Source organism: Phoenix dactylifera, unplaced genomic scaffold, assembly GCF_009389715.1.
Source record: "Phoenix dactylifera cultivar Barhee BC4 unplaced genomic scaffold, palm_55x_up_171113_PBpolish2nd_filt_p 000357F, whole genome shotgun sequence".
Taxonomy (NCBI): Eukaryota; Viridiplantae; Streptophyta; class Magnoliopsida; order Arecales; family Arecaceae; genus Phoenix; species Phoenix dactylifera.
The window spans coordinates 8,300-24,957 of NW_024067815.1; the positions used below are offsets into that span (position 1 = coordinate 8,300).

At 42.7% G+C, this 16,658-nt stretch overlaps 1 long non-coding RNA gene across 1 annotated transcript; it reads right to left on the minus strand.

Moving 5' to 3' along the window:
• Positions 1 to 12,604: 12,604 nt before the first annotated feature.
• LOC120105748 lies at positions 12,605 to 14,310 on the minus strand. Its single transcript, XR_005508065.1, has 2 exons — positions 13,964 to 14,310; positions 12,605 to 13,330 (listed from the first exon to the last, which is right to left on the minus strand). It is a non-coding gene; the product is annotated as an uncharacterized LOC120105748 (long non-coding RNA).
• Between the last annotated feature and the right edge of the window lie 2,348 nt (positions 14,311 to 16,658).

A 16,658-nucleotide genomic window follows, 5' to 3' on the forward strand; every position in this document is an offset into this window, starting at 1 on the left:
GTTGTACACTCATCCATCTATGTGTCACCAATAACTGTTAGGTGAGGTGGCATGTAAATTGGTGGGACCGCAGTACCCACTAGAAACCCTAGTCGTGTGGGATTTCCGTTTTCCTACCAGGGGAGTGTGAGGAATTCGAAAAAATAGTGGGAGTCACATTTGTTCTAAAAGACCTTAGGACAGATTAGGATCAAGTACAAAAGTCTAACTAGAATCTTTACTCTCTGCAGATACAATGTCGGCTTCAAACCCTTTGACCCGTATTCTTGAGACCAACCGACTGACCGGAACCAATTACAAGGACTGGCTTAGAAATCTCAAAATAGTTTTGGACTGTGAGAAGATAGGCTATATACTCGATTCAGATATCCCCACATTACCAGCACGTCCCACTGATGCTCAGCGTGAGATGCATAAAAAGTGGTTGGATGATGACATTAGAGTAAAATGCTATATGATGGCATCTATGTCTAATGAACTCCAATGCCAGCATGAAAATATAAAGACTGCTAGGGACATACTGGCACACCTACAAGAGTTGTATGGTGAGCAGAGTCGCACAGCTCGTTTTGAAGTGTCCAAGAGGCTTTTCAAAGCGAAGATGTGCGAAGGGCAGTCTGTCCATGATCACGGTCTGACCATGATCAAGGACCTAGAGGAGCTTGAGAAGCTCGGTATGGACATGCACAAGGAATTGCAAGTGGATTTGATCCTACAGTCACTTCCTGATTCATTTGGTCAGTTTATAGTAAACTACCACATGAATAAGATTGAATGCACTAAGACTGAACTAATCAACATGTTGGTAACTGCTGAGGGAGCCTTGAAAGGTTCAAGGGGCAATGTCCTCGCTGCTGAGTTGACTTCTGGTTCCAAGAGAAAGTCTACTTGGAAGAAAAAGAAGCCTGCAAAGAAGCAGAAGAAAGACAAGAAGCCAAAGAAGGAAGTTCAAAAGAAAAGGGCTAACGACAAAGGAAAATGTTTCCACTGCAATGTCGAAGGCCACTGGAAGAGAAACTGTCCTTCATACCTCGAGAGCCTGAAGAACAAGAAAGGTGACATACCTTCAGAAGGTATAGACTTGCTCATTATTGAAACTAATCTAACGGTTTCTTCTACTTCTAGTTGGGTTATAGATTCTGGTTCTAGTGCTCATTTGTGCACTACCATGCAGGGTCTAAAGGAAAGTAGAAGGCTGGCGGAAGGTGCGGTAACCCTTCGGGTTGGCAACGGGGCAAAAGTTGCTGCTGTGGCTGTGGGCACCTACCATCTGCGACTACCATCTGGATTTAGTTTAATACTTAGAGACTGCTATTATGTACCTGTTGCTAGCAGAAATTTGATTTCTGTTTCATGTCTAGCACAGGAAGGTCATGTTTTTACATTTGACAAAGACTGCTGTTCTATTTATTTGAGAAATAAAATAGTCGCACGTGGTTTTATGATTGACAGTCTCTACCATTTACATATGGATGTATCTGTGAATGTTACCGAGCAAGATGTGAGTGCCAAAGGATCCAAAAGATCCAGAGATGAGATAAACCAAAGATATTTGTGGCACCTCAGACTTGGCCATATTGGAGAAGATAGAATGAACAAAATGGATAAAGATGGGCTCTTAGGCTCATTGACTTCCGAGTCATATCCAGTTTGCGAGTCCTGTCTTCAAGAAAAGATGGCCAGACTACCCTTTGTAGGACATGGGGAGAGGACCACTGAAATACTTACCCTAGTACATACAGATGTATGTGGCCCATTCGATGTGCTAGCCAGGGGACGTTATTCTTACTTCATTACCTTTACCGATGATTATTCACGGTATGGGTATGTGTATCTTATGAGACACAAGTCTGAATCCTTTGAAAAGTTCAAAGAGTTCAAAAATGAAGTAGAAAAACAAACTGGAAAACCTCTTAAGGCTCTTCGATCAGATCGGGGAGGAGAATACCTTAGTGGAGAATTCCGGGACTATCTCAAAGAAAACGGCATAGTCTCACAATGGACACCTCCGGGTACACCTCAACTCAACGGGGTGTCAGAGAGGAGAAATCGGACCCTATTGGATATGGTCAGGTCCATGATGAGCTTCACTGATTTACCTATGTTCCTTTGGGGAGATGCCTTACTCACAGCGATTTATTTATTGAATAGAGTTCCCTCTAAATCCGTTCCTACCACACCGTATGAGATATGGCATGGTAAGAAACCAAGTCTGGGTCATCTCAAGATTTGGGGATGTCCGGCCCACGTCAAACGACTACAGGCGAACAAGTTAGAGGCTAGGACCATAAGTGCTCGTTTTATAGGATATCCTAAAGAGTCATTAGGATACAATTTTTACGTCTCAGAGGATCACAATGTGTTTGTGAGCCGTCATGCCATCTTTTTGGAAAATCAGTTTATCCTTGATAGAGGCAGTGGGAGAAAAATTGAGCTTGAAGAGAAAGTCTCTGAAAAGCAACGAGTCATGGATCCTATAGAACCTATTCATAAGGAGCCAGTACATGATGTCCCTCAACCACCTCGTAGATCTAGTAGAGTCTCCCATCCTCCCGATAGATACTTAGGTATACTTGAAGAGGATACTGAGGAAATGTTCCTAGTGGGAGATAGGGATCACATACAGGATCCCAAAACCTACAACGAGGCGATATCTGATATCGATTCTGAGAAATGGCTGGAAGCTATGAAGTCAGAGATAGACTCCATGCATTCCAACCAAGTCTGGACCTTAGTAGATCCACCAGAAGGTATTGTACCTATTGGATGCAAATGGATCTACAAAAGGAAGATAGGTTCGGATGGAGAGGTAGAGACCTATAAGGCAAGGCTTGTGGCGAAAGGGTATAGTCAGCGCGAAGGCATTGACTATCAGGAGACCTTTTCACCTGTAGCCATGCTAAAATCCATCCGAACATTGCTTGCCATTGCAGCATTTCATGATTATGAAATCTGGCAGATGGATGTGAAAACTGCTTTCCTGAATGGATATCTTGATGAAGATATCTATATGGAACAGCCTTTGGGTTTCACTTCCAGTGATGGAGATCACAAGGTCTGCAAGCTGCAAAGATCCATCTATGGACTAAAGCAAGCCTCTCGGAGTTGGAACACTCGTTTCGATGATGCAATCAAAACGTTTGATTTCATCAAAAATGAGGAGGAACCATGTGTTTATAAAAGGGTTAGTGGGAGTGCTGTCGTTTTTCTCGTACTGTACGTAGATGACATTCTCCTGATTGGGAATGATATTCCCATGCTAACCTCGGTCAAGGTCTGGTTGTCAAAAGAATTCTCCATGAAAGACCTTGGGGAAGCATCCTATATTTTGGGAATAAAGGTCTATAGAGATAGATCTAAAAGGATGCTTGGCCTGTCACAGAAAATATACATAGAGGAGGTGCTGAAGAGGTTCAGCATGGAAAACTCCAAGAGGGGTCTTTTACCCCTAAGGCATGGAATTCATCTCTCCAAGAAGATGTGCCCCAACACACCTGAGGAGATTCAACGCATGAGCAAGATTCCTTATGCATCGGCAATAGGAAGCCTCATGTATGCCATGCTATGTACACGACCTGATATAGCTCTTGCTGTGAGTGTCACAAGCAGATATCAGTCGAATCCAGGTGAAGAACACTGGATAGCTGTGAAGAATATTCTTAAGTACTTGAGAAGAATTAAAGATTTATTCTTGGTTTTTGGAGGATCATCAGAGTTAAAGGTAGAAGGGTACACAGATTCAGACTTCATGACTGATGTCGATGACAGGAAGTCAACATCTGGATACGTGTTCTTGTGCAATGGTGGTACGGTGAATTGGAAGAGTTCTAAACAACCGATCATTGCTGATTCGACTATGGAAGCCGAATACATCGCCGCCTCTGAAGCTGCTAAGGAAGGCTTCTGGTTCAAGAAATTCATTGCAGAGCTGGATGTGATGACATCAGATGCCATAACACTCTACTGCGATAACAATGGCGCCATAGCCCTTGCTAAGGAGCCAAGGTCTCATCAGAAGTCTAAGCATATAGAGCGGCGCTTTCACCTCATACGCGACTATGTGGAGAAGAAATATGTAGAGGTGCAGAGAGTAGACTCCGCGGATAACGTGGCAGACCCTTTCACTAAGCAGCTGAGTCAGCAAAAGACTGAAGCCCACCTTGAGAAGATGGGCCTAAGATATATGACCAATTGGCTTTAGTGCAAGTGGGAGATTGTTAGATGTATGCCCTAGAAGCCAATTTGGCTGACACATTGTTGATTCTAGGGACATAATTTTGTACTTGACTATTTATTATTGAATAAATAAAAGGCATCTTTTTCATTCATATTGTTTATGTGTCTATGAATCGTCCAAGAAATTAATAAGATGATGATACATATTCTCAAGAGTTGAGAATTTGAGCCATGTATCATTGGTGATTAATTTCTAAATGCTCCTGATCAAAGGATCATCACGAGGACGGTGATCGATCCGATCAGTGCACAGATCACTCTCCTTCTGGATGGACGAGACTTGAGTCCACAGTGTAGGGACACTGAAGTGATAGTGCAGGTGCTTGTTAGAGAACAAGGGTACTGAGCGTGACCAATACAAGAAGTCACTTGGATGTCTATCCACTCGTCAGTGACTTGCTTGATGTTGCAGTAGTGTGACTGGTCCTTTGACCTGCGGCGCTTCGGCTACTCACAGTGAGGTTATTGTAGTTTGACTGCACACATACATGGTCTCTAGCCATATGGGTCCATGCAGTGTAGATTGGCTGCAGTAAGTTCACTGTAGGAGTAGGGTATGCACCTATATGGAATCTATCGACCTTGATAGATAAGGAGAGATCCTATGTGATTTATAAGACTGAGTTCGTAAGACCTCGGCCGGGGCAGTATGCACAGTGGAGAAAGAGTTTTTCACTATCGAACTCGAGTCGAATAAATCTTGACATATGACAGACGATGGGGTTTGACGAGTTGTCCATGACCTCCGTCCTGTAGGGATCCACGATAGTAGGACTGTATCACATGTTAACTGCACCTAGAGGTTCATCATTCCATTCTACTGGGTAGCCACTACATGCTGCTAGGTGTCACTGGTGGATGGTGGGACTCATAGGGATTATCTTGATGATCGATAAACCCTAATGAGTTGAGTTGGAATCGTTCCAACCCATTGAAAGGAGTTTTCAATGATATAGTGATAGAGATCACAATATATCTCACTACCAGTCAGAATAGAACCTATGGGGTCACACACACTAGAAGTATTGACCGATCCGATGGTTGAAATCGTGATTAGGAATCACAAGAAATCAATTTGATTGATAAGAAGTTGAAGAAGGAAAAAGGAATTAATTAATTGGACTTGAAACAAGAATCCTACTTCGGGTAGGATACCTAGAGTTCTAATTGGATTAGGACTGGAATTCCTACTTGGAATAGGATTCCTCAATCCTAATGAGATTAGGAGTTTTGAATTAAAAATTGGATTCCTACTTGGAGTAGGATTCCTAGAAATCCTAATTGGATTAGGACTTCGGATTCAAGTAGAGTCCTAATTGGATTAGGACTAAAATTAAACAAATCCTAATTGGATTAGGATTCCTTAAGTCTAAATTAATTATTAATCTAATGAATCAACATGACTCCTAATTGGATTAGGATTGAAGAGTTCAATTGAGTCATGGTTCATTCAAGTCCTAATTGGATTAGGACTAGTATAGATTGAACCCAATTTGGCCAATCCTAATTAGATTAGGATTAAACCATGAGAGAGGCACCTAATCCTCTTTGGAAGAGGATTAGGTTAACCAAGTAAGAGGGGCATCAGCCCCTCTCATCTTGGATGGTGCGGATTGAAGGAGAGAGAGGGGCCGGCGCACCCCCCCTTTTCTTTCTTTGGAAAACCATCTAGGGCTCCTACTTTGGAGGAGCCCTTGATGGCTATAAGAAGCACCATGAGGCCGGCGCCCTAGGTATTGGAGCCATCCTCCTCTTGCTGCCGCCACCCTCCCCTCTCCTCTCTTGGTTCAGCCGCAAGCAAAGGAAGAGCAAGGTCCAAGCGTTGGCGTCTTCCTCTTCCTCCAATCCTTCTTCCAACGCAGGAAAAAGAAAGAAGGCTGCAGAAGCTGTGTTCTTCTTCCTTGAGTTCCTTCTTCTTCTTCCTCCTCTCAAGCACTTTCAAGAGTTGAAAGAAAGAGAAGAGATCAGCCATCAAAGGAGTCTTTGCAAGGGAGCTAGCACCCCGGGAAGACAAGAAAGCTTTGATCGGTTCTCTACTTCGTGTGGATACCCGTAGAGGCCGGACGTTTGAACGGCTTCAAACGAACCCTCTTCCAAAACCACGAATTCAGATTCGCGGTGATCATCTACCCGCGCAAGGTGAAGATTTGATCTTCCTATTAGTTCTAAAAGTTTTAATTCTTACCTAATTACGAAAGGTCTCGAAACAAGCGTTCATGCGATGAACGTCGAACCCGTGCATGCCGATTCCGCTGCCATCTGAAAATTTTTGAAATATCAGCGGCATGGGCGGGTTCCCAACAGCCTCCCCGGCAGGCGCCGCGGCCCGCCGTCTCGGCCCCCTCCCGAGCCCCCTCCCCCCGTGGTCGCCGCGGCCCGCCGTCCCGGCCTCCTCCCAAGCCCCCCTCCCCCTGCGGTCGCCGTGGCCCGCCGTCCCGGCCTCCTCCCGAGCCCCCTCCCCCTGCGGTCGCCGTGGCCCGCCGTCCCGGCCTCCTCCCGAGCCCCCCTCCCCCCGCGGCCCGCCGTCCCACTCCCCTCCCGGGCCTCCTCCCGCGGCCGCCGCGGCCCGACCCTCTTCCGGCGCCACCGGCCTCGCGGGAGAAGAAAGGAGAAGAAGGAAAAAGAGGAACGAAGGAGAAGAAGAGAAGAAAAAAGAAAGGGAAAGAAAAAGAAGAAAAAGGAAAGAAAAAAAAGGGAAGAAAAAAAAGGAAAAAAAAATAAATATGTATATAAATGAAAGAATAAATAAATAAATAAAAATATTAGTAATTATTTAACTAATTTTTTCATCTAGCTAGAAAATTTGTTAGAGAAATAAATGGTCATCAAAAGAGTGAAAAATTAATTTATACTAATAATTATAATATTTTATACATTTATTATTGTATTATACTATAAATATAATATAATATAATATTATGTTATGTTAAATAATTTAATATTATATTAAATTATTATCCTATAGTATACAATGTTATAGTACTATATTATAATAATATAATATTATATTACATTAATATTATACTATATCATATATTTATGTATTAATATATATTATATTTTATTATGCACTATTGTATAATACTAGTAATGTCCTTTATGGTCATTTTGTCATACAAAAGTACTTTCTCAGTGGGTGGTTCTATATACACCCCCCCTATTGCTCAGGACACCCCCAAAAATTAAAAAAAAATTAAATACTCTCTACACCCCCCCATTTGCTAAGGACACCCCTAAAAAATTAAAAATTCCTAAATTACCCCCCACCCTCCCCACCCCCTCACCTAAATTGCTCTCTACACCCCCCAACCCCCCCCCACCCCGCTCTTCCCCTCCAAAACACCCGCCGGCTTCTCCCTTCCGCCCAAAAAACCTCGCCTCAAGCACCTCGCCGGCGGCCAAACCCCCTCCGTCTCCCTTTGAACTGTTCCGCCCAAAGCACCTCGCCAACGCCCAAAACCCCCCCGTTCCCCCTTCTCCCTCTCGTCGCCGGCATTCTCCCGATCTCCGACCACCTCGCCGGCTTCTCCCGGAACCACCTCCCCGGCCATCTCCCGAGCAACGAGCACCTCGCCGGCGCCTCCACGACCACCTCGAGGTAGCTCCCCCCCCCCGCCTCCCCAAATCGTTCGGCACTGGTTCTTTGAACCAGTGCCTTCGGTTCGGCCCCATGGGGCCGACCCGCTGCAATTGGGTCGGCCCCATGGGGCCGACCAAAATACATTGGTTCGGCCCCATGGGGCCGACCCAATGTATCTTGGTCCCCATGGGGCCGAATCCAAATTTTTTTTTTTTTTTCTGTTGCTAAACTAAGGATTATTTTTATTCCCAAATTTTAGCCTAGATCACGTCCTTAGGGTGAATTGGATACCCAACATCAAGGACAAGTTTTTCATTACTAGATTAGATAGTAATTTGAGAAGTAGGGATAATTTAGAATCATTATCATATAGCATTAACATGGTGCATCCAAATATGATGATCTTGTTACCTTCATCGATGTCATTCTTGATCTTGGAATGATTATCTCATATCAAATGCTCTATCAAATAATAAAACCACAACATTAGTTAACGAACAAAAACTAAAAACAAAAACTAAGAACTGCGGCATAGTTTTAGGTAAAGTCTATTATTGAGTTATGTCTTGAGTTTACGAGTCGTATACTTTTGAATTATCATTTATGTATGCAATTGAAGTAACATTGAATTATTTATCACAAAACCCAATCATGTAGATTCCAAGAAGTAACTTGTTTCTTTTTTGGCTTGTTTTATCATTTATCATTTATGTATGCAATTGAATTATTTTCTTTGATATAGCCTAACATTGAATTTCTATATTTTCAGACATGGATCCCGGTCCCTCCAGAGTTAGACCTACGGCGTCAGCTAGGAGACGTCGTGCTAGGATTGCTTCTCCCGAGCCTGCTCATATGCCATCACCCTCTCTTGAGTCAGAGCATGATGATATGCGCGCTAGGGGCGAAGACGATGAGTCCGTTGGACCATGTCCAGGAGGTCCAGAGGATGAGTCCGTCCTGATCAGTTTCAGGACGCATATAGCAGCTTCCATCTGGAGGCAACAGGTATTGTTTATTTGTTATAGCATTATATTTTGTTTATTGATGTTTTATAAAGTAGTAGTAATTATACATTTATATTACAGGAACGGGCTCCACTAAAGTGCATGAACCATACTGCCAAGGTTGGTGAATGGAAGTGGTGGTCTTCAAACCAACCAAATACCAGATTCAAAGCACTATTGAGGCAGTCGGGCCTCATAGAGTTAGTAGTGCTCTTATCGATTCACCGATAAGATTCTGATTTCGGGCTTCGTAGAGAGATGGCAGCCCGAGACGAACACCTTCCATATACCATTTGGCGAGATCACTATCACGTTGGATGATGTATCCGCCATTTTAGGGATTCCTGTCGCAGGTGCCTCAGTAGCAGTTTCTCCTGAGAGGATGAGTGATCGGGATGCTGAGGAGCTACTTGTAGAGTTGTTGGGGGTGTCAGCTGGAGACGCGCGTCAGGAGGTACTGTCATCGCGCGGTCAGTCTGTGAGGATGGAGTGGCTGAGGACTCAGTTTCACTCTGTATCTGATAGAGACAGCCAGCAGAGGATAGAGTGTGCAGCACGAGCCTATTTGTTATTTTTGTTAGGCTGCACACTCTTTGCTGATAAGAGTGGGACCTGGGTGCCTATAGCGTATCTGTGTTTACTGCGGGATCTGGATAGGGTGAGCACATATGCCTGGGGTACAGCTGCCTTAGCATATTTGTATCGGCAGTTGGGGATTGCGTCGAGGTCATCAGTGAGACAGATCAGTGGTTATATGACGCTTCTGCAGGCATGGATTTATGAGCATTTTCCAGCACTCAGTCCTCACCCGTCGCTTGAGTATACTGATGCCAGTCCCCGCGTGCACCGCTGGATGCCCGGTACTCCATCCCGTACCACGATGGACCATTTAGTGGTTCTACGTGAGTCATTGGACCTTTTGAGCATCGATGAGGTACGTATCATATTACCATTTGCTTGTGTTTGTCAGTACTTTTAATATGCGATATAGTATAAAACTGAAATGGACCTTTTGTTTTGCAGGTTATTTGGGATCCCCATCATCGGCTTCGAGGAGATCGCCCATATGTTGATATCGCATTTTTTAGTGGCTCCATCAAGTGCCTTGATATCGTAGAACCCTATCATCCAGAAAGGGTTCTTAGACAGTTTGGTCTTATTCAGACCATCCCTCGAGCGCCACTAGCCCCTACGCGAGCCAACAGAGGTTCCACAGCAGGCTCGTACCGGATACATTACTCCTATATAGATCAGCTTTGGGAGCGGTGGGAGGACCACGTGCTGAGCCAGGCGAGCAGGAGCAATCTGGTGAGCACATGGTATACCATGTGTGCGTCGAATAGCGCACCCACAATTTGAATCATCAAACCCAACTGAATTGGCTCGTTTCGATTGGGCGAGGACATGATTTAACGCACTTATAGATATGAAACCTCGCAACTCTTTGAATTCAGCTGGCTTGAAGTTGTGCTGCACTACCAATAAACTCTTCTCCAATGAGGCTTTAACGGAGCTGTGCTGCAACTCAATCAATCCATGTATTCTAGTCCAAGATGACTCGAAACTTCTTTGGCTTGATCCAAGCTGCTTTTTGAGCTTTGCATGTGCACTCTCGACCCTAGTAAACAAATGAAAGTTAGATACAACAATTGAGGCAAATTAAAATTAAATGAGTCTTTATTTGTGATACCTATTTGTCGTCACATTTCCGTAGTGCCTGCATGTATCCGTCCACGCCGCAACAAATCTTTCCTTGTATTTGCTCAGCCAAGTATCTGACACATACTGTAGTGCATCTGGATAGGTACCGAACTCTCTCTGCAGTGCACTCCAGCGATCATTATACTCGTCTTCCGTGGAGGACAGCACTAGTACATTCCAACTCATAATAAATTTATCCCATTTCTCCTTCAATTCGAAAATTTTTTTGCACTTGGCCAAAACATTCCTACTAATATGCTATCTACATAATAAATGTCTAGCAGTAGGAGATACTCTATGAATTGCATTCATCAAAGCCAAGTCTCTATCTGTAACAATCAACTCAGGCAAAACATCATCAGCTATGACACTGCGCAATCTCTCTAATGCCCAAGTATAGCTTTCTTCCCGCTCAGAATTTAAGTATACAAAAGCAATTGAAAATGTCATGTCAGTAGATGTCACCCCCACAATCTCTAAGAGCGGAAGACGATACCTATTCGTCTTGTACGTGCAATCCATTATCAACACACAGGGAAATGCACGGAACAAATCAATGCTGCCAGGGTGTGCCCAAAATAAGTCATGCACAACATCCGTATTAGTACAATTCCTATGCCACTCAATATATTTAGCCTCTGATAATTTACCTAATAGATGTTGCATTTCAGACCTCCCAGCTTTCTCTACAACCTTAAACCGTTGACGTACATTGTAGATAGTCTTGATAGTCGTAACATTGAGGGCATCTCTTTCCTTCAATGTGGATAATATGTCCTTTGGACGAACCAAACTCTTCGACATATCCACTAACAATTCCGTCTCCTGCTCAGATAATCTCCCTGCATATGAGTGCCCCTCCAGATTCTCTGCAGCGGGATGATTGTGCACTCCACATACGACCAATAATATCCAATCATCCGCAGTATCCAATTTCTTTCCTCTTAATGCAAAAGGGCATCCACACTTCTTTGTCCCACAGGCAGTCTTTATTCGCTTTGCTGGCTTGGTTCGGTACGTCCCACCCCTCTCACAACCTAACGTAATTCTGGGTTTCTTAGAAATGGTACCTGCATCGGATGATTTGATTACAACAACAAAACCATTTCGCCTCCCAGCTTCACGACACCAATTACACAAGTCCTCTCTACTCTTGAAGATCTATACATTAAACAATTTATGTAAGTACATAGTTGTAAAAATAGCTCGCTAAACTAATACAAAATTGCACAATACATTATAATACCTCGTAAGTTGTAAATTCGCTTGTGTAATCCAGTACAAATTCTGATCCAATTATACTCGATTCAGTTGTAGCATAGCCCTACATATAAAATAATTTATCACCAAGAATTAATGAATCAGAGGATCTGTTCGGCACAAAATTCAGCACGGCACGCGATTTGGCACCAGAAGCCTTCTGTTCGGCTGCACAGTGCCGAACAGAAGGCTTCTGTTCGGCTGCACAGAGCCGGACAGTCTGTTCGGCTGCACAGTGCCGGACAGAAGCCTTCTGTTCGGCACTGTGCAGCCGAACAGAAGGCTTCTGTTCGGTTGAGGGTTGCCGAACAGAAGGCTTCTGTTCGGCACTGTTCAGCCGAACAGAAGCCTTTTGTTCGGCGATCCAGTGCCGAACGGAGCACGAACCGTGAAAAAAAAAAAATTTCGAAACAAGGTGGAACACGTACCTTTGCGGCCGATTCTTCGTCCCAAATCACTAGTTGCTTGTCCATGCTTCGAATGGGGCTTAAATCTCCTTCAAAGATCGCCTAAACGATGTAAATGGATCGAGGGGTTTAAGGGGGGTTTGAGGGGTGTTTTTTTTTTTTCTTTTCAAAACGAAACGGAGGAGGAGGAAGGGGGGGTGTACTGAGAAAATTTCAAGGGCAATATGGTAATTACACTAAAGGTTAGTTTGGGTATTTTTTTTTTGGTTTTTGGGGGGTGTCCTTAGCAATAGGGGGGTGTATATAGAACCACCCTTTCTCAGTTTGTTTATCAAACAAATGTTAAAGCGCCACAGCACTTTAGAAATGTAGTTACCAAACAGCAAATAGCTTTTTATAAAAGCGCTACTTCCAACAGCTCTACTTCGAACAGCTCTACTTCCAACAGCTCTATTGCCAACAGCTCTCCCAAATAGGGCCTGAGAGGTCCATAAAGTGCTTGAAGTAGTATCTTCTATTGGCCATATTCTTGGGGCTAATTGAAAGTGCTTTTCTTCTCCTCGAGCTCAGCGTGTTCTTTTCTTTCTCAGACTTCACAGTGCTCCTCCTTGACCCTGCCATTTTTGAGTTGGTGCGCATCTTCATTGCAAATCACATTCAGATAAAACTTATTAGCAACAACATTGAAAAATAGAAATGCAGGTTTGAATAAAATATCATACATAAGAACAATATACATGCACAATTAGACAATTTCATACATGGATAACTTAGTCATCTACCACAGGTCAAATATGTTAACATTCTAATTTATCCATCTGTATATTTGGATTAAAGGTCTTCATAAGATAGTAATTGTGAATTTTGTACATTACTCAAATAACGCGTGGAGCTTCATATTTTGTACATAAACACTCAGAGCAATGACTTCACCATACAAGAACATCTGGAGCTAGGATTTAAGCAATTCGCAATCATGATCACCAGATGAAAGCAAATGCACCAAAAATGTCACCTCCATTTCACCTCCATTTCACCAAAAATGTCACCTCCATTTATCATGATCATCTGGAGCTTCATACTATCCATTCACCAATCCCCATCATCTAGACCAGCAGAGAATCGCCAGATCTCTAGATCTGAACAAGAACCACAGCATCAAAAAAATACACTATCAGAAATAATACCGTTCCATTCTTGTTAATAAATAATAAATACTGTTCCATTCTTATTAATAAATCACAATTATTTCTATGAACAAATCTCACACTCACAATCTAAGTTGTTTTGACAGACCACACATGTTACAGTAATAGTGCAAGATACCATGTTAGAAGAATCTTAAAATACAAAACAACCATGTAATAACAGGACATAATACCTAAAAGATGTTAAGGAAACTCAAAGACTACAATAAGACAACAAAATTAGACCAAAGAGAGATTCAGATCCAAAAAAGAAAAAAATAACCCGAAAATAACAATTTTAGGCTTAAAGGAATCTTTAACCATAGCGAGTAGAAACTAGAAGATCTCAACACATACTTGATTTCATGTAAACAGATTCAACTCAAAAGATCATAAAGATAAATCATCCCAACGAATTATAAAACTATATCGAAACAAGCAACAACAAATATCAAATCTGGTTGATTAGATCAGAGAGCCGACACACTCTAACCTTTCATCGCTTTCAAGAAAGATCATAGCATCAATTGAAGATAAATGGAAACGAAATCAAGAAGAACTATCAGAAAATGGTGAGCTACTTACTCTGACCCATGGCTAAAATGATTCGGGGAAGGATAGAGCAGCGGCTATGGCAAAAAATCGAGGAGGGGTGAGAGGGAATGCCCTCTATATAGAGAGGGAGGGAACTAAAACAGAAACAGGGAGTGAAGCCCAGGTGGAGATGAGAGAGTTGGGTGAGTGCACAAGACGGGGAGTCAAGGCTGTGGTTGTAGGCGAAAGGGACTGCATGTTCTTCCATCTTCTATCCCAACGGTGGTCTTTCTTGAGCCTTGGAAGCAAGCTTTTAAATCTTTTGGAATGGGGTTGTCCGAATTTTCCCGTGGAACGAGACAGAACATTGTCTCGCTCCGTCCCGACACTTAGAAAAGGAATGTTCAAGGCATGTCGATCGGGATATTGGGACAAGGGAGAGACCATTCTGTCCCAATATTCGTAATGATACCTATTGCTGGAAATTGGATCCGAAGGTGATCACTAGCTAAGAAGGTGGAGCTCTGGTGCGGATGGTGCGTCGGCGGAATGCGTCCTCCGGATGATCTGCAAAAAGCCGGTGGCCGGATCTTCCGGCGCCGGCCCTCCGATCCTTAAGTCAGAGAGGGGCTTTAGTGGAGAAAAAGAGATATTGCATGCGAGGGTCTCCGAGTCAGAATCAAGAAAATTCCCTTTTAAAAAGGAAGAAGTTTTCCTTTTATCGGAGGAATACAGGATTACATGTGATGTGACCGGACGAATTAAATGAGTTACCGTCATGATTAAGTGTGATCGTGTGAATTAATGCGTTGCCGTGAAGGACGGGACTAGAGCCAATAAGTTGTTGTGGGTGACCGGACGTAGTTGAGTGAGTCAACGAGTTGCCGTAGATGACCTGAGATTTTGAGTAAGCCGGAGATCCGTGGAGACCATGTGCATTAATTGTTGACAGTCGTAGCAGGGTATGGTCCCGGATTGATGTGTGGTGGCGTGGCCGGCAAGCAAAGCATGGTACGGTGAGACTGCTGCAGGGCGTGGCCGCAGCATGTGGACGACGAGCTCGATCTTCAGAGCTCGGCCTTCTGGGCTCGGCCTGCATGAGCTCGGTCTTCGGAGCTCGGTCTGCATGAGCTCGGCTCGGCCTGCATGAGCTCGGCTTGCATGAGCTCGGCCTGCATGAGGTCAGGCTTGCTATTGGATTTGGGTGCTTTAATTGTACTTGTGGAGTGGTTCATTTTTTCTCCTAATAGTACCCTTGCTAGCAAGGGTGGTGGAGGCACGGAGCCATGGATGCCAGTGAGGCGATAGGCCTGGCCAGGATGGGGAGGTTGATGAAGACACTGGAGATGGAGAAAAAATTAAGTGGAAAAGGATATATTGGTCATCTTAGAATCAGAGAAAGCGGGCATAGACTAGGAGTTCTAAAAACTATTAAAATTCGAATTGGATATTATAATTTGGGACAACAGGGGTTAAAGATTATAGCCCACTATACAAAAAGATTAAGTGTTAACTTTCCAAAATATTTTTAAAGTGTTCAAGAAACCTCTTAGTGATACATCTTCCTTCGTGCGAAAGAAGGAAAGGGGATCTTTCTTTCGCGCAAAAGATACAAACCCGATTCCACTTTCTAGGATTCCCATATCAATTATGCTAGGAATCATAATCTTCTTGAGGAAGATCTTCCGGAGGCAGCTCAAGTTGGTTCTCTTTTAAAATGTGGACCAATTATTTAGTAGCAAGCACAATATTCAAATTTCTTTTCAAGTTAGCATAAGTAGAACCTTGAAGATGGTTATCATCCAATATTTTCACTAATGGAGAAACCGAGAAAAGTTAGCCATCATACGTACATAAGTATTATAAGATAAGGAAAATGCAACGAGAAAATATTCCACAATACTTTACTGGTAACTTATAATCTATTTTAGAATTCACTAAGCCACATAATAAAGTAGATTATATACATACACACACGCGCGCGTGTGTGTATTGCATTTTTTTATAGAATCTTTGTTATAATTTGGCCTCAATTAAAATATGCCTGCCATCAATTTAGGTCAAAATATTTTAATTATTCAATTGTATACTATTATACCTATACACACCATGTGAATTGCGGGAGCATCCCCAATTTATTTGATATCCCCACTAACCATGACATATCTACCATCCAATAAAATAAATAACAACAAATAATTGACAAACCTTTTCATTTTAGCATCAATTTATTTCCAAATATTACAATAACTATTTGCCCATAGTGGAAGGCCTTAAGATAATTTTTTTTTGGTTAATTGGAAAAAAAATTACCATTATACTATAAATACATCTGTGGGAATTAGAAAATAAAATATTCAAAAATTGAGATGTAGATCAATCGTAGAATCCCATAAGATAGTTCATGTATGATTGGTTACATAAAATGCTATCCAATCTGTTGCATTATTAGGTTTTCTGTAAATATGAGACACTCCAAAAGAAAGTAGTTTTTGCATCCACTAACAATCTTGTAGAAGAGGATGAGAATTGGCCTCTGTAGAAGGTGAATCTGAACACCATCTAATAATTGTTATAGAGTCTCTTTCTACATAAATATGTGGAAGCTCTCAATATCTGGGTAGCATATGCCTGCCCCTCCCAAATCACATGCAATTCTGGCATTGGAACTGTCGTTCGAAAATTTTGACTCCCCCTGCAACTAATAACCATTGGGACTTCTGTTTACAAAACTTACTCAACCAAA